This window comes from Periplaneta americana, chromosome 16 (assembly GCF_040183065.1).
Source record: "Periplaneta americana isolate PAMFEO1 chromosome 16, P.americana_PAMFEO1_priV1, whole genome shotgun sequence".
In the NCBI taxonomy this organism is placed as follows: domain Eukaryota; kingdom Metazoa; phylum Arthropoda; class Insecta; order Blattodea; family Blattidae; genus Periplaneta; species Periplaneta americana.
In genome coordinates this window covers 38,538,310-38,557,623 of record NC_091132.1, presented here as the reverse complement: position 1 = coordinate 38,557,623, position 19,314 = coordinate 38,538,310, and the positions used below count along the sequence as shown (strand labels likewise).

Below are 19,314 nucleotides of genomic sequence, written 5' to 3'. Positions count from 1 at the left end.
CGAAAAAACACATGGGAAATTATATCCCGGTAGGAAAGTGGCTAGAGCAATGCAACTCGTGTAACAGCAATTGGTTGCAGTACAAGAAAGCTGGGGCGTGTCGCACCGTACACTTCATGGACTTTTTATTTTTTTTTACTCACGCCATCATTTCTGATACACATTAAATTTAGATTTCTTACTACAGTTTCGAACTGTCAACATGAATTTAGTCTTTCTAATTTGTACCCGAGCTTTTAAAATTAATAAATCGCCTTTCATTACATTAATAATATTTGAAGGAAACAGAAGTACTCCGATAGAAACCCCCACTACAACGACTGCTTTATCCACCACAAATTGAGGGGTTTGCCGGAAAAAGGGTGTATACGTCAATATGGCGAATTGAGAAACATGCAATCTAAGATTTTAAAAAGCACCTGAATAAAATGTTATACACGCACGCAGCCCTGTCCTGCAGGTATTACAGTACAATCAAAACAAAATTACGCTACTATAATTATTCACTACATTTTAAACCGTTTTCCCGAAGAAGGGCGTATAGGTCTAACCGCCTTTCTTCCGGCAAAGCCCTCAATTCCATCACGACCAGATCAGGGATAGAACCATGAACACCTGGACGGAAAACCAGCCTGCTAATGCTTAGTCTACATATGCGGCAACATCATACATTACATGTGTGTGTTACGACGTCACTATTACTATTATTATTATTATTATTATTATTATTATTATTATTATTATTTTCATTATTACTAACCTTGTCATTGTCATTATTATTATTATTATTATTATTATTATTATTATTATTATTATTCATCGGCGCTACAGCCCAATTTGAGCCTCGGCCTCCCTTAGAACTCTCTTCCATGTATCTCTGTCCCTGGCAACCAACCACATCCTTTAATTCCCACTTTCTTTAAATCCTCCAACACTCCATCCATCCATCCATCGCAGTCTTGGTCGTCCTACACTCCTTTTTCCTTCAAATTTATTCCCCATAACTTTCTTGGGTATCTCATGATCTGCCATCCTTTGCACATGTCCTGCCCATCGCAATCTTGCTATTTTAATAACTGTAACCACATCAGGGGACTTATATAGTTAGTAAAGTTCAAAAGTTGTATCTTATTCGCCATTCTCCATTATCATATATTGGGCCATATATCTTCCTTAAACTTTTAGTTACAAAGGATCTCAATCTTGATATATTAGTCTTTGAAAGGGTCCACGTTTCACTGTCATATGTTAATACAGGTTTTACCAGAACATTATAAATATTGCATTTTGTTTCCCTTGTAAGGAGTCTTAACGTAAAGTGCCTCAATAATCCAAAATATGCTTTATTAGCATATTATTATTATTATTATTATTATTATTATTATTATTATTATTATTATTATTTTATTATTTTCTTTTTTTCCTTCGCTGTTATTTATACTCGCTTTAACATCTTTGGGCATATCGCGAGTTAATCTTTGGTTGAAATCCGAAGGCCTGTGTACTATTGTTGAGACTGGTTCTATTGTTGTGAACTAGATGGCGACTGTATATATGTTACTGATTAGTTATGAGTATGATTTCGGTGATGAATGAGGCCGGTGATTTTCAGGGATGTTGTGACCTGAATTTCCTGGCATTTGCCTTACGATTGAGGAAAAACCCTGAAAAACCTCAACCAGGAAATTCAACCCGACCGGGAATCGAACCCGGGCCCTCTGCGTAAGAGACCAGCATGCTGACCCCTACACCACAAAGGTGGTTATTATTATTATTATTATTATTATTATTATTATTATTATTATTATTATTATTATTATTATTATACTTTCGTGCTAAGGCAGACTAAACGAATTCTGAATTACAAAGAATTTTACGACACATTTAGCTCCTATACGTCAGTCAATATTGGTCATTGAAATTAAACGCATGAAGTTCCATTGTACTGCTTCTCTCTAAATACACTTGGCTTACTTAACTTGTCCTTTCCACCCGGCCGGCGTCATGCTGTGAGTACCAGAGTTTCCGCGGAATGAATGCAAAGGGTCGATAGACCCTATTCAGAGAGATGACTGCAATCACAATGGAACGTATCTTTTTTTTTTATTTTTTACATCTTGTCTGTTCTTCCCTCTTTCCCCCTACTATTTTGCTTTACATCTCTGCCTCAACCCAATCCCAACTTTTTGTATAGGGCCGAATTATTGGAGTATGGATCCTGTCTTTACGGCTGATACGAAGTTCAATCAGTGCTGGAGAAGAAGGGTCGGGAAATTCCAGAAAAGTTTTGTGGTGAATACGATAGAAAAAGGGAAGAGAAGAGGACCTATGCAAGAGTGCCAGACCAGCGGATTCGTACACCTATCTTATGTTTAAAGCATTTTTTCTTTAAGAAAAGTAGCCTATTTAAAATTAAATATACATTATTGGCCTGCAGACGCAATCGTCACTATACCTATGTATCAAATGTCATTGTCAATAATAACATAAGATCAAGTAGGGCTAATAGGATACAGTAAAAAAAAGTCGGGCAATTTTGATACAGACTTTAAAAAGTATAAAAGGCTCAGTTTGAAAATGTTTAAAAGTGCTATTATGGAAGTACATTTTATACTCTTAAAGGAGCAATACTGAACAAATTAAAAAAAAAATCATAATCAGCCATATAAATGTTTTAAAAGAAAAGTCAGTTTTGTCGCTTGAAAAAACTTTAATGTAATACTCGCTTATTTTTAGTATTAGTAGTATTTATTTATTTAACCTGGTAGAGATAAGGCCGTCAGGCATTCTCTGCCCCTCTACCAGGGGATTACAACTATAATATGAAGAATAAAATTACAATTAATATTAAATTTACAATTACAATTACAATAAAAATTAAAGTACGACAAGATTACCTGATTAATGAAAGCAAGACATTTTATCATAGAATTTAAGAACAAAGAATATTTTTGTATTTACTGAATTACAAATTCAACACAGAATAACAAAATTCTATAGTGATGAAATTACCGGATATTGAAATATTATGTGATAGATTAAGAAAACTATTTGCAAGAAACCTTGTCTGAACGAGCCTCAATTACTGATCAAGTGCCTAGTAAGTTTGCGTTTGAATTCAATTTTATTTCGACTGTCCCTGATGCTAGCAGGTAACGAATTCCAGAGTCTTGGCGGGGAAAGGGGATGAGCATGCGGAGGTACGATGGGATGGTATTGTTAGTATTGTTTCATGGCGAAAGCGTGTGTTCAGATTGTGGTGGGTAGAAAGGTAAGTGAAGCGAGACGACAGGTACGAAGGAATAGAAGAGTTAAAGATTTCGAAGAGAAGGAGAAGTGAATGTAAATTTCTTTTCTTATCTAGTTTAAGCCTACCTATTATTTCCAGGGATGGAGTAATATGATCATATTTACGAACATTGCTTACAAAACGTACACACAAATTATGAGCATTTTTGTTATTGCTCTGAATCAATAAAGATTAAATTTATTAAATTTATTTAACTGGCTAGCTAGGGAGTACAAATTAAAATTATAGAACAAAAATGTTTCTAGCCACTATTGTTATTCAGATATTAATTTATCTCAAAACAAGTGAAGGACTTGGGGGGAGAAACTAGACAGTTCCAATTCAGTACTTTTCGAGATAATGAAGAAAAACTTACCTCCAAACAATAAGCATGTACAGAAGAGGCAGGTCCAAAATGCATTATAACTGTGAATGTAGTTCTTGGAAGTACCTGGTTCTTCGACCAAACCAAAGAGCGTATTTTTTTCTTCCTCTGTGCATAAATAGCTCAAAAATGAAAAAAATTTGAGCTGCCTGGTTTTTCCCCCCAAACCCCTCAATTGTCACCAAGACATTACCGTAAACTGAGGTTACTTTGAACAAAGAGGAAACTTTGGACATTTTTTTTCAGAAAATCATATTTAGGTTTCTACATGCCGCAATTGTTATAGATGGAGGTGAATTTGATATGAGAATGATTTTTATGCTAATTTACCTCCATCTATGACAAGTGCAGCACGTAGAAACCCAAATAAGATTTTCCGAAAAAAATGTTCAAAGTTTCCTCTGTGTTCAAAGTAACCCCAGTTTACGGTAACGTAAGGAACCGTACTTCCACTATTAACTTTTTATTTTATAGAATTTCGTGCTCGGATTTCAAAATTACATGCGTTACTTATCACGTCTTGCAGTCTAAAATTCTGTCACTGAATGGCGATAATATAGACTTTAATGCAGAAATGTGCGTCTTATAATAGGCCTGCCCTTACAGTCTGTTTACGACGCATGATCACAGTAAACCAGGCCGCATTACGGAACTAATTCGCAGTTAGACATTGTGTCCTTATTGGTGTAAATTAATGTAAGAATATTCTTGAAGCGGATGTATAAACTGTAATGGTCTCCTAGCCAGAACATTAATTTACACAGTGGCGCTTGACGTTGTTATTGTATTAACACTGGCTACAACGCCGAGATATAGTCGTATCACGTTTAACGGAGAAAAAATTAATGGCGGAGGATCGTTAACTACCCTCTCTCCCTTTCTCTCTCCAGTTCTACCAACACTACGCCATTAATTTGTGAGCTCCTTCGTTAGAAAATGTTCATATCTTTAATGAACTCCTTTCAAATTAAGAAAAAAAAATTAACGCCTCTGGTTAAGCATAAGTCTCTGTATAATTGGGCTGTTTATCAACTAACTTACGCTTTACTTCCTTGGAAATTGTTTCGTAACACCAAGTTCGTTGCTAATGTAAACAATATCTTACTCTGTAACTGAAACTGTATGACTGGAAAGTTAACAGGGAGGAACGGAATTATCCACTACATACTGCAAAGCAAGTATTGTCCAAATTTCACGAGAGAATTCCTGGGAGGGGAGTATGGTCCTTGCGAGGTAAGAGGAGAGAGTTCTTGAAGGAGGAGATGGCGGTATGGCATAGTTGCGCCCCGCGGTCAATTGGGAGGCCTAGGCATGGCATAGTTGCGCCCCGAAGAAATCAGGTAGCAGAATGGACATTGCATAGTTGCGTCCCGAAGAAATCAGCTAGCAGAATGGACATGGCATAGTTGCACCCCGATGGGCATAGTACACACGAAAGTGATTGTCATAAAATAAATAAATTACTTAAGGGGAGAGGATGGTATTTTTTTAAACTTTTTTCCTATTTGGTGTAAAATATTAATTTTTTGTATGTAGAGAGCTCATAGCTGTGGCAACTTAACCAAATAAAAATATTTTGAAAAAAAAAAATTATTTGGGAGTCCAAATTTGAAAAAATATACCCAGTGCAGGATTGTACTAAAACCGATATATCTAAACCATTTTTAAAGATAGATTCAAACAGTTTTTTGCAATGTATTTGCAAAAGCATGTTCTACAAACTATCTAACAGAATTTTGATATTAGTCCCTACGTTTATAAAATAAACAATTAAAATTTAATAACAATTTTCTGATTTCCTTTCTTGCAAACAAACGGACGTATTTTTAAAACGAAATAAATTAACAAAATTCTCTTATAGAGAAAAGTTTACTAATAGTCTAAAGAATGTGTGTTTTAAATTTCATGCATGTATCTTTAATAGTTCAGAAATTATATCCATTTTTGTCTGGCAATGTAGCAAAAAAAATGAATGTATGATTTGAGGCTTTCTCGGCGTTGGTTCGCTAATATGTTTTCGCGGGATATCAGCCGAGTTAAGATTTTGGAATGCTCCAAGCTTTCGACTGCTATCTCTGCAACCATCTTCAGGGAAGTGATGTCCGAACAGAAAGTCGAAAGTCCCGGCCCCGGATTGGCCGATCCGCCAACCAATCCCGTTTCACCTGAGACAGCCACATCTATATAACCTTTCGACTTTCTGTTCGGACATCACTTCCCTGAAGATGGCTGCAGAGATAGCAGTCGAAAGCTTGGAGCATTCCAAAATCTTAACTCGGCTGATATCCCGCGAAAACATATTAGCGAAAAAAAATGAAGTTACTGGAAACCGATAAAAGTGGTCGTGTGATTTAAAAGTCCATAGCGCAGGAAGTTTAAAAATGACGTCTCAACATCCGATAAGGGCACAAATACCCACAAGATGTTATGCAATGCATTCCACATATATCAAAGGGTATTTTAAAGAAGAAAAATTTTTTTTTTTTGAAAATTTAATTTACCGGAAACAACAATAAAAGTGGGCGAATGATTTAAAAATCCATAACGCAGGAAGTTTAAAAATGGCGACTCAACATCTGATAAGGGCACAAATACCCACAAAATGTTATGCTATGCATTCCACACATATCACAGAGTATTTTAAGGATTTTTTTTTAATTTACTCATTTTTCACCAAAAAATACCATCTTCTCCCCTTAAAAATATTATAGTGGTAGCTGCAGTGAAAGCAGGTAGGCCTAGCATATGATCAATTTTGCTATTTAAAAGAACCCTTTTTTATTGACCACACACAATAAATGAACTGCATTTTTTGTTTTCACACCGATATCTTAACCCTACGGTACAGGGTTTCGAAAATTGAAACTTAGAACCATTGTGAATTATTAACTCTTTACCCTTTTCACTAAACTCAAAATTCATTTTAAATTAACCTCACTATACGCCACAAACGGTGTGAAATGTCAAGACAGCTAAGGCCCCGTATTCCAACGGATCACTCATTTGAATATGTCAGTTAATAAAGTACTGCAAACTTCATGGTGTTCATTTTAACGGTAGGCTATCCATAAGCAATGCATAAACAGTCGAAAAACAGTTAATAAAGTATTGCCAACTTCATGGTGCTCATTTTAACGGTATCATAATAAATATTAAATCGAATAAGAAATCAATAAGGTTAGTTGATTACGAGGCTCGAGTTTCCGTAGTGTCTTTTTTCTCTACCTATTTCATCGGGGCGCAACTATGCCATGCACTTTTCTCTACCTGATGGGAACGGGGCGCAACTATGCCACAAAACAGGGACCCTTTTTATCTGCTGCATCTTACCCGACCGTGGGGCGCAACTATGCCCTGCCCGCAGATGGATGGGAGTGGTGTCATTGGCCAGCTGGGACAAACAAGACTCAGTCATTGGCCGACCGGTTCCGTATTGGGGGTAGATTATAAGAGTGGGGGGAAAACTCGCATTCCTTGCTCGGATCGTCTCGTGAAATGAGTTGCATGCCAACTGTGTGCATCTGATTCATCTGCTGATTCTTCCAACCGCAACAGTTTCCCTGCTGTGGCTAATTGATCAAACCTTCATCCTGTCCATTCCCGATTATGTTTGGGACTTTTCATTGAAAAATCCATAGTTACACTTGTGGCGGACAAGGTCGCAGTTGAGATTTTTCTTGTGATTCTCTCATTTTCCCATATTAGTTATCTACATCATCCTTCAACATCTCTCCAGTCCGTTATCATTCCACAGCATTCCCCCAATGTCGGCTTGTGACACTCGGAGAGGGCTGACTGGCCTAGAAACGAGTAGTGTTCCTTGCTCGAAAACTGGATTCGCAGTGAACCATAGTGTGATCAGCCGGTGTGGATACCTAGCTTGAGAGTCAGTGCAATAGATCTAATAAGGTCGCAGTGTTGAATTTTAGTGCCCCCTACATTTAATTCAATTCAATCTGCCACAACACACGTTCCTCTCCTGTCCTTGATACCAGTAACACTAGTTCCTGGTGACGGTCTTCCGTACCTCAGCTCTTTCGAGTAGTCGAGATCATCAGGAGATATGGCCCAGAAGATCTCCACACACACACGCATACTCCATACCGGCTGTAGGACACAGTTTCGAGCACAAGGCTCAGGCTTTTTATATACATCATATTAAGTTCGTGACAACTTTATGACAGACTGTAACGTTTCCCTATTTTGACTTCCAAATGAGTCGTCTATTGAAGCGCTGTGTGAAGTAGGTAGAGGTTGTTACGTAAGTACTTGTATTTACTTTATAATATCGTTCACTGTCGTCAGATATGCCAACGACAAAGTTCACATCTCTTATTTACACAGAGTGGAAGGTTTTTAATGGCAGTAACGTTATATAAAGTGGATCTCTATGGTAAAAGGTACATAATTTCCTTTGTCACTTTACGTTATGTCTTTTTTTTTTCCTAGAAATAATTGCAACAACGCAGGAAATTCAGTAGCATTTGCCAAAGCAAGGCAACACCTCTTCCTCGCAGCAGTGAGGGGAAAAGATGTAATCGAATACTAACTGCTGAACACTGTGCTCTGCAAAACGCTCTAGGTCCCGCTGTACTTAGGCCTTATGGTGAAGCACGTGTCTACATTTTGCTAAACACTGACGTCAAACATTCATTACTTAAAGCGATTTCTTAATAACAATTACAGTATTAAAATACTCTTCAACCGAGAACCGAAAGAATATGCAACATATTTGTTTGGAACTGAGAACTTTAATGTTCAGGCGTTTATAAAATGTGTATTTCTAAATGTGTTTAAAAGATAATGGGATCAAAAAGTATCACAGAGTAATTATTATTTCTGGGAAACTTAGGTGAAAAGGAACAAAATAGTAGGCTATATAACGTTTTCATTTTTTACTCTGCTATGAATTGGTCCCTTAAAAGGACTCTCATTGAATACCTTCCACTCTATTTTCCTCTAGCAATGTAAAACTATGGGGTTTCCCTAATTCTACACTTCATAAATACAGCTTTTTTAAGTAGAATTTTAGTATTTACGTAACAATGTTTTAAATTAAAGAATATTTTAAGGAATACTTCATTTTTCCAACAATTATATAACTATAGTACATTCGTACAGATGTTACCCTTTAACTGTGAAGGATGGCATATGAATATTTTGTAGGACAAAGAGCTAGATGAAAATCATGTTCTTGTTTGATGTTCGTCCAAATCAAAATCCTGCAAAGTTTTGCTCCTTGCTTGGTTTATTTTACGGTAAACATCTGGATGAAAATGTGCTCTCAGAAGATTTTAAGACTGTGAGGAGCTCGTCAAAGAAACATAGAAGACAAAATAGAGGCAAATAAGACGGAAGGCGTGTATGTTGGAAATAGCACGCTGGAAGATGAGAGCGATAAAGAGTAGGAAAAGGAAGAAAATGATAAAGGGGGTGGTGGGAGAAGGTGTAACGGTCACGGAAATTAGCAACTTGGTGCAACTGAGTGCTGTTACAATACAGTCTGGGGAAGATTATGGTAGACCTTCGACGTACATTCAGCTTTCAAATATTATTACTGAGAAATAGTTCAACGGTCGTACTAATAAACCGCGTATAACTTTTATGCGAGTCTTATGCAGAATTGAGACAGAAAACGTTACTAATAAACCATGCACATAAGCGATAGATGTAAAAGCAGTGTGTAACTAACTATAGGCTACATGGGATTTACTTTGCTTTAGTTATACACACGAAACGCCCTGTTTAAGCGTTGTATACAGAGAATAAAATGATGACCGCCTCTCCAACAGCTGTTCGTGTGGATTGTCATTTGCAACCACAGAACAACAAAGCAAAGAGCATAGAATAATTACATTAACAATGCTGCAGTTGGACTCTTTGATCAAAATATAGCGTGATAATCGAACAGATCGATATCGATACTTAGTGCGGTACACTAGCGCACACTATCAGATGCAATAAAGAGTCTCAGTCTCGTAATAAAATAATGATGAAATTATGACGTAGTTCTACGGTGTAACAGTTGTGTTGTTAATACACGACGTTTATAATGATTGTTTAGTAAATTGTCCGAAGACAGGTCTGAACCTGACAAGTGATATGAACAAGGCACCACTTATGAGGCAACTAAGACAGGAGATAATGGATTAGAATTAGTCAGTAATTTACGCTCGACTTATAAACGAGCTATTCACTCTGTATGTATAAGGTAGTTAAACATCTCTGTATAAGAGTTTTTATTAGTAAGACCGCAAAAGGATTAACGTGTAGTAATTATACACTGGTTATACAACAATTAAAAATATATAATAATAATAATAATAATAATAATTATTATTATTATTATTATTATTATTATTATTATTATTCGCATAATCTGTGTAGTCAAATTTTTTTACCAACAATTTCTCCATAAAATTGTTTAAAATTTTTCGTTATAAGTCCTATTCCCTTACGATATTCATTCATTTCAAATTTATAAAATCAACTAATCAGTGGTATTCATAACAATTAAATCGGTAATTTTCAAACGGGATCATTTCCAATGTAAAAAGAAATCAATAATCAACTGTCGGGTTTGGATTCGCGAATCTGTGAACCTACGGCCAGCATAACTACGAAACCAGGAACCAATGAAAGGAGTTATATAGGAATCCATACATTAAACACATACGCGTATAATGTTCTTTCGGTAACAATTTTCATGCAAAACGCGTTTGTTTACAATTTTGGAGTTCCATTTTGTCCAAGAATCCATATCTCTCAGACAAAACTAACGGTTTAACGGTAATCATTTTAACGAAGCTGTGTACTCAACTTGAATATTTCATGATCTTTAGGCTACTTTGATTAACCTCCGGGAAGTTACATCTATTGAAAGACGGAACATAAATGAATAGCATAATTAAATCTTGAAACAAAATACGTACTATTCCCTATTATACTAAACGTCACATAAAATTAAGTTACATATGCTTACTTACTTACAAATGGCTTTTAAGGAACCCGAAGGTTCATTGCCACCCACACATAAGCCCGCCAGCGGTCCCTATTCTGAGCAAGATTAATCCAGTCTCTATCATCATACCCCACCTCCCTCAAATCCATTTTAATATTATCCTCCCATCTACGTCTCGGCCTCCCTAAAGGTCTTTTTCCCTCCGGTCTCCCAACTAACACACTATATGCATTTCTGGATTCGCCCATACGTGCTACATGCCCTGTCCATCTAAAACGTCTGGATTTAATGTTCCTAATTATGTCAGGTGAAGAATACAATGCGTGCAGTTCTGTGTTGTGTAACTTTCTCCATTCTCCTGTAACTTCATCCCGCTTAGCCCCAAATATTTTCCTAAGCACCTTATTCTCAAACACCTTAACCTACGTTCCTCTCTCAGAGTGAGAGTCCAAGTTTCACAACCATACAGAAGAACCGGTAATCGTGCCAGAGAATCAGTCCTATTCCGAGGCTTATTGTAGGGATTCGTAACAAGCTGTTTTTTACGGTGATAGGTTGTTAGCCCATTAAGTTACATACAGGTAATAAAAATGTGTGGCAACACTGCTATAGATATCCTACAAGCAAAACTCAGCTCGAACTCCTCGCAGCGCGCATGCTATACCACTTTTACCCCCCTGCAATAGGCTTGAGAGCATGCTGGGAACGGGAGCGTACGTCATCTACGCGAGACAGTCACGCCCACTGGTTTCTGCGCACTGAGTTTTCCTTGTTGGATGCCTATAGTATTTAGCTCCCCTAGCGGTGACTAATGCAAGCTGGAAGCATGAGATGTTGTGATGCCTGTTATGTGTTATCTGTAAGTTATAAGATAATCCTTTTTCATACTCTATATTCTGTGGCTGTAATAATAACACTCCAGAGACTGTACATAGCCGAATTTCCCATGAGCTTTTTAATGCACTGGAATTAATCAAATCCCTTTTTGCCAAGTGATGTCGGCCAAATACCAAGTTTCCTCATAAATCCGTCGATTTTGCTTCTGGCTGTTATGTTAAAACATTGATCTTGGAAGCTACCATTCAAAGTGTTAAAGCGTTAAAAATATATATCATAAGGAAATGAAGTTTAAGAAATTAAAGAGAATTGCAGAACGACCACAAATATTATCAGAAAATGCAGGCTCTAAATTTTTAAAATTTTATTAAGGTAATGAACTCACAATTGGACAAAAATTATAAGGTACGACAACAAGACTTATTAGAACTTAAATATCTGATAAAAGTATAAAAAAGGTTACTAATAATATTTTTTTAGAATTTATTTTTTATTTTAAATTAAATTTCCCAACTGTGAAAATTGTCACACATATTATTTCGTAACTCCACAACCATTAGAGATAGAATTCTGAAATTTTGTACACTGATTTAACATGCATTTATGCAAAAAGAAGACTACAATAATGCCCACTTCTTTAAAAATAGAAAAATTAGGTCACAAAATATTATGCAAATTTTAATGTACTTTATAAATTAATTGTATTAAAATAAACAACTCAACATGTCTGAGAATAGTCCATTTTTCAGAAATAAGTGTTTATTACATGCAGGAAAAATATGAAAGATGTCAGAGACACCGTAACAATGTTATGGTTACCAAATGATGTAACTGCAGATTTATTTTTTTCGTGCTTTGATAAAATTGGCTTGAAAAATATTATTAGTAAACTTTTTTATACTTGTGTAAGATATTTAAGTTTTAATAAGTCTTGTAGTGGTACCTTGTAATTTTTGTCCAATTGTGAGTTCATTTTCTTATAAAATTTTAGAAATTTAGAGCCTGCATTTTCTTAAAAGGTTGGACATGAACATGTTAAATGTTTCCAACTAATCTAATTTCACACGTCAATTATTAAGATAACATTTTACTGTCACTAAAGCGACAAAAGTTTATTGAAACACAGATATGTGTAAACAGATGTTCTTCCCCGATCAGAGGATACAATATGAACTTCGACCCATATGCACAGACGCGAGAGACTGAAAATTCACTTTCTGGAAGAGCTTCCGAGATGAAGCTACAGCTGAGCTCTCCTCGTTAAGTTTGTTTACGCTGTAGTGTTAACAGCCAGTACACATTACAAGGAGAATGGGAGTGTACCACGTCACTGCAAGCTGTTATCAAAGCAGGACGAAAAGACATTACAGCTCTGAGGGTATGGAGGACATTTCCAGTTCAGGCCGCAGTCAAATTTACGACACGGTTTTCTTGCCTCATCTTCAAGTATTGGGGATGGGGAGAGAAAGCGAAGAAGCCTTCGCGCACTCTGTTAGCTGCGTGGCGAGGCCTTGTTTATGACCTCAGTGACAAGGTTCGCGAAGAAATCTGGCAGTCGACACACCTCTGCTGACTTCCTGTCGCTGTTTGTTCTTTTTTCTTCCTCTCTCTCTCATTTATTCATGTATGAGTCTAGACGGAACACGCCATTTATAAGTCATGTACGAAGCTCTCAACAATTTTCTTGTGGAAGTGGGTATGGAAGATTATGGAGGAGAAATGATCGAGTGTATTGCTTAAAAAAAAACTGATGCATCCTTTCTGACGTCGATTATAACACTAAAGGGGGATAATGTTTTTAAGCTGTGATGTAAAGCATTCAGTAGAGACACTTTCTCTTTTTGGTTGTTTAGCTGCTGCACAGATTCGTAGAGATATGAAAAAAAAAAATACACAGCCGTAGATATTCATTCATTCATTTTATTTAGTGTTCTGCCCAAGAGCAGGTATTTCACTGCAAACTCAGTTTTCTCCAATCTTTCCTGTTTTCTGCCTTCCTCTTTGTCTCCTCATGTGATCCATATATCTTAATGTGGTCTATCATCTAATATCTTCTTCTGTCCCGAACTCTTCTCCCGTTCACCATTCCTTCCAGTACATCCTTCAGTAGGCACTTTCCTCTCAGCCACTCTTCCTGATCAGTTTCAGCATCATTCTTTCATCACCCACTCTTTCCAACATAGCTCCATTTCTTAATCTGTCTTTCCACTTCACACGTTCCATTCTTCTCCATATCCACATTTCAAATGCTTCTATTTGCTTCTCTTCACTTCGTCGTAATGTCCATGTTTCTGTCCCATACAATGCCACACTCCATACAAAGCACTTCACTAGTCTCTTCTTTAGTTCTTTTTCCAAAGGTCAGCAGAAGATGCTCCTTTTTGTATTAAAAGCTTCCTTGGCCATTGTTATACTCCTTTTGAATTCCTGGCAGCAGCTAGCCGTAGGTAGTGATTTCTTAATTCTCATTCAATTTCCAAATAATATTTTTAAGCACAAATACAGGCCATTCGTTATCTCGTGGGACCTCCTTCTAACTGAGGGGAAGAAAAAGTGGACTGGGATGCATTCCTCCTTCGCTACGTTTCCACTTGTACCTGGCTAGCTCACTTACACCCTCCATAAGATTCTTACTATTAGCTACAACGCACACATCCATTTGTTTTCACGAGATAACAGATGACCTATACGTAAAAAGAATTTTTTGAGCTCACCTGTAACTGACATTTCACTTGTAAGTATTCTTGGTCATTTATTATCTTTACTGCATAAATTATTACGATTACGAAACAAAAAATAATCAAATTAGGAAAAACCCTTTTAATAGGTATAGTCTACTAAAAGTATTCTTCTCTCTAGTCTACAATAATTCAGATAGGAAAATATCCAGTAAGATCGCAAATATGCTTTCAAAATGAATGCCTGGAACAAGCTGATAATTTCAATTACTTAGGCTGTGATATAACGATGCCGATAAAGAAAAGAAGACAAATAAATATTAAGAAATATAAATAACATTAACGAGAACTACAGAACAAACTGAGGAAAGAAAAAAAAAAACTTAAATTCTACAAGACAATGACAGTCCTGGTTCTCATGTGTGGCAGTGAATAATGGATTATAAGAGAAAAATATAAAAGTAAAATATGAGCAGCAGAAATGATATTTCTAATGCAAATTAAAAGACACTAGACTGGACCTAATAAACGAACATAATATCCGAGAAGAACTAAACATTTATAAATTTTATGATGAAACTGGCGACAACGGACACAGCTGGAAAGAGCACATGAACCACATGAGTAAAAAAATTATTTCAGTCTTGATAAACAAATACAAACCTCATGGGAAAAGAGAATTCTGGCGTTCCAGAAAAAAGATGAGAGGAACGGACAAAAAGCGAAGACGGAACGTAACGAATATTCAAACATTAAGCTTATCTCCTATGACGTAAAATTTTAGTGTATTTCATATCTGTATTGTGTATTCTAATTTCTCGCGAACTTTGTCTGTCTTCCTGACAACTGTTTCGAGAGTCTATACTCAGTAAAAATTCGTCCTGAGATAGTTTTTCGAAATCATTAATCATACCCCCCTCTCGACGACGCACGGTAGACTAAAAAGCTATAAAACAGAAAATCCTCTACTAGAGCGTAATTTATACAATCAATATTTCAGTTTCTAACAACGTTTTTTAGGTTTCAACACAAAAAATTCCGATGTTAACTTAATATACACTTTAACAAATTGTTAAACTTAACAACTATTCTGAAACAGTTTTTGTGTTATGTAACACCTGCAACAACTTCTACATAGGACAGACAGGCAGATCATTAAAACACGTTACAAAGAACACATCACAGCCATAACAAAATTACAAAACACCTCCACATATGCAGAACACATCACAAATGCCGACCACACCTACAGAGACATCAACACAGACATGGAAATACTGCACATCCAACCAAAAAGCCAGAAACTGAACACACTAGAACAATATGAAATATAGACACACGAAAACACACCCCAACGATATTCTCAACACACAACTCAATTTCAAAGCACATACACTCTTTGACTCTACACTACGAACACACCCACACTGGAAACAAGAGGCGCCAAGACCAACAACGACCAGTTCCGAAGCTAACAAGGTACGTTAAAATTTAACACAAGAAAGTTCATATCATACATATTCCGAAATGATACAGTGTTAAAAGTTGTGTAATCAAGATGCATAATTATATTTATTGTTAAATCAGTATAAAAACTTGTTACTCTTTAACATCTGTTGGTATATAAAAACGAAACTTCCTCTTGGAGGTTATTACACTTGACTATTCTCATTTACAGATTGTGTAATTAATACAAATAAAACTATCTACGAAATCCTGTACAAGCCAGCTCTGTTCTTACTTTTATAGCTATAAATCAAATAAACAGATGCCGTACTATCGCAAGTTGCTAGGCGTATGCGTGGATCGTACCTATGAACAATTAAGCCGTACCTGGACCTGAATACGCAATTAAATGCCGTAACAGTACGGTCCCTGCAAAACGTCATCAACTTTTTCTCCAGAAAATTAAGCAATGTAGAACTTAGCCCTTTCCGACTGGACAATTTCCTCTCTATTCTCTTAGCTACGCTTCTCTCTTTCTCTAGGTCATTGCGCTTTTCATCCACAATCAGATTAGATATTACATATGGCTGTTGGCGCGTCCATTTTGCAGATAATCCCACGGGCATGTCTCCTTCCACCCTCCTCCCTGAGCAGTGGTCGTCTATAGCCCACAGTTACACCGCAAGGTAAAGGCACGGACCACTCGTAGCACAATGCTGCCGACGATTATAGCTACGAACGCAGAGTTTGTAACTCCGGTAGGCCTATATATGTAATGTTACACGAATACAATACCGAATTTCATTCTTTTGTGTTTGCTATAATGGCGATGCAGTCACAGAGCAGCTAAACTCATTCAATTTTCCTTCTGAGTTGGGAAAGTGCTCTCCCTTACAACACATGCCGGTACTCCATCATTAGAGCGCTGTACCTTGTTCGGAATGTGATATTTAAAGCTCCTCTTTGTATTCATCATAGTAATGACCACTCTGCAAAATTTGTATTGCCTTTTTGTGTAATTATTTCATTCTAAATGTATTGCCAGACGAATTTATTTTTATTCCGTACCGCTTGTTTTGACCTGTATACACGCATGTGAATTCTTAGTAGTTGTGCGATCGCATTTCGATAATTACTCAGTGCAATACTCAATAAAAATAAATTTTATTCATTAATATTTTTTTTTATTTTAGTAGGTTATTTTAAGAAGATTTATCAACAGCTTAGGTTATTTAGCGTCTGAATGTGAGGAAGGTGATAATGCCGGTGAAATGAGCCCGGGATCCATCACCGAAAGTTACCTAGCATTTGCTCATATTGGGTTTAGGGATAACCCCGGAAAAAACCTCAACCACGATCTTGTCCCGACCTACAATTTAATCGGGATATCTTATGCGAAGTTTTACCGCCAGATGGCAGGATCGTTCCATGCGGCACAAGATGTTGTAGGGCTATGTTGTCATATGCTAGAGTTGATTACGTTTTCCCGCTTGTTGGTTTTCTGTGCGTGTCAAAATTATATTTACAATTATTTTGTATAACCTAGTATAATTTAATATAATTCAATATTTTCTTACCTCATAATTTAATTTACAATAAATAATAACGTAAACCTGTGTAATATTGAGCGATTCCCCGAGATGGGTGGGGAAATCTGCAGTATGCAGAATATAGATACGAGTAAATTGAGTGTTCATGAACCTAAACGAGAACTCTGAGAACGAGGTGTACGAATAAAAAAATAGGAACTACCGGGATATCGAAGGTGAATATTGTCCTCTTTAATCATTAGTATTTAAGAACCGTACGCTAAAAAGATGATATGCAGCCACCAATGTGTTTTTTTTATAGGGAGGGGACTATCGAGATTGAATTCCTTGTATTTTCTTATGTAGTTGCAGAAAGATCAAATGCAATTTTTAATTGGATGATATAATATGATCGCAGTAGTATCACGATTAGTAGTGCGTTTTGTAGGTTAAGGACATGCAGTTTTGAATACTATGTACGGTGATTTTGAAAATTTGAAGTTAAAACATGGTTTTAATAATTAGGGTACAGTACATTAAAAACATTATTCACGAAATGGATTTCACTAAGGATTGTCTGGATAATAAACATCCCAGTTTATCGAGAGTTTACTGCAGGCGTAAACTACGATGACTCCTACAACTACTGCATATAATCTAAGCTAACATAGCTCGCTGTCGAGGGTGCATATGTTTTTATTAATTTTTCTTTTTCCTCTTCCAAAATGAAACTGTAGTCAACAATTCCTTACTTGAAGTAGTTACATTCATTTAGGCCTAACAGCTAGCACTTTCGAGGCGCAATTTAATTACTTATATTTTTTAAGGTTTAAAGCATATATTCAGAAAATTTCGGGACCTGATTGAAGACAAAAGCTTTCCCTGGTGTTTACATATAGGAACATAACAAAAATTTACCATTTTTAGTTGTTTTTAAGAGTATTTAATATACTAATACACTACGTATATCCTCAATGTTTATATACCGAAAAACAAATGCACACGCAAAGCGCATCCCTCAAAGTACACGTGCGCTATCTGTTGGTGCTAGTTCAGGATATCCCTATTAAAGACGCAAAGGTAGTTTTATTCTTCATGGATGAGAAATAAGCAAGAAATTTTGTTTCGACCACTCTACCAGGAACGGGGTTCAACGTGCCGCAATTGTACCACACGGGAGTCAGATCTTCGATTGACTGATTTTTATAGAGAGATCATGATTACTTAGATCATTTTCTGAACCATTTCTCTATGTGTTGTCTCTGTATAGAAATAATATCGTGCTAACAATATTTCAAGACGAAAAAATATTTTTATATGTACCTAAGACTCGGAACTAAGTACTGTAAGTTTAATAAAATTGACGTTGGTCAATTTGGCACATATATAACTTGATACACATTTAAGCTGAGAAGCATTTCTTACATCGAAGATCATATTCTAAAACATGCAACGAGTATCGTATTCCTGATGCAAGCTTGCGGAAAATATTCTATTATATACATCTATGATATGAGTTATCTTTTGTTAGATCCATCGGCGGTTTTTGAATTATGAATCCATAAATCATGTGACATATAGTTTCAGTATAAGAGAATTCAATTTCATCTCCCACAACGTGTACCGTTCTATCTATTCATAACGTCTTCCACCGTCTTGCCTGCTGTTCCAAAATTGAGTTCTGAATCTGTAACACAATAGCCACGCAGAGTATCTCTCCCGCCTCTATCTGAGGAGCAAGTGGGCGGGGTAGTTATACCGCCGCACCCTTCTGCGGCACTGCAAAGCGGTTCAACGCAAATAACATATCACTGTCCCAGCTTCAGCACATGTAAAAATATTAAGCTTGTTACTAAGATATAATATCAAAGATTAAAAAGCTCTCATGTTGCGCGGACGACACGGTCGTTGGTTCTAGTCTCGTCTAAGGCACGGAAGTAAGTTCGCTCTCAGTATGATGTGCTACAGTAGGTTTTCTTAGGAAGAGACTGTGCGGTGTAAATGTCATGGAAATATTGTCATGTTTACATTTAGGTTAAGATCTAAAAATTTTCTATAGAATGTAAACGATATAAAATGCCAAAACATACTGGTGGTAGAACATAATTAACTGAACAAAAAACTCAAATATTGTTTTTCTGTTACTGTCAAGGTTTCCCCAGAAAAAAATGAGTTATGAGTCTAACATT

The 19,314-nt window shown here is 36.4% G+C and overlaps 1 protein-coding gene across 1 annotated transcript in view; it reads right to left on the bottom strand.

The window, feature by feature from the left end:
- The window catches only part of LOC138691892 (uncharacterized), a 1,248,967-nt gene that overhangs the window by 287,451 nt on the left and 942,202 nt on the right, over positions 1-19,314 (bottom strand). The gene's annotated exons all lie outside the window — the stretch shown is intronic.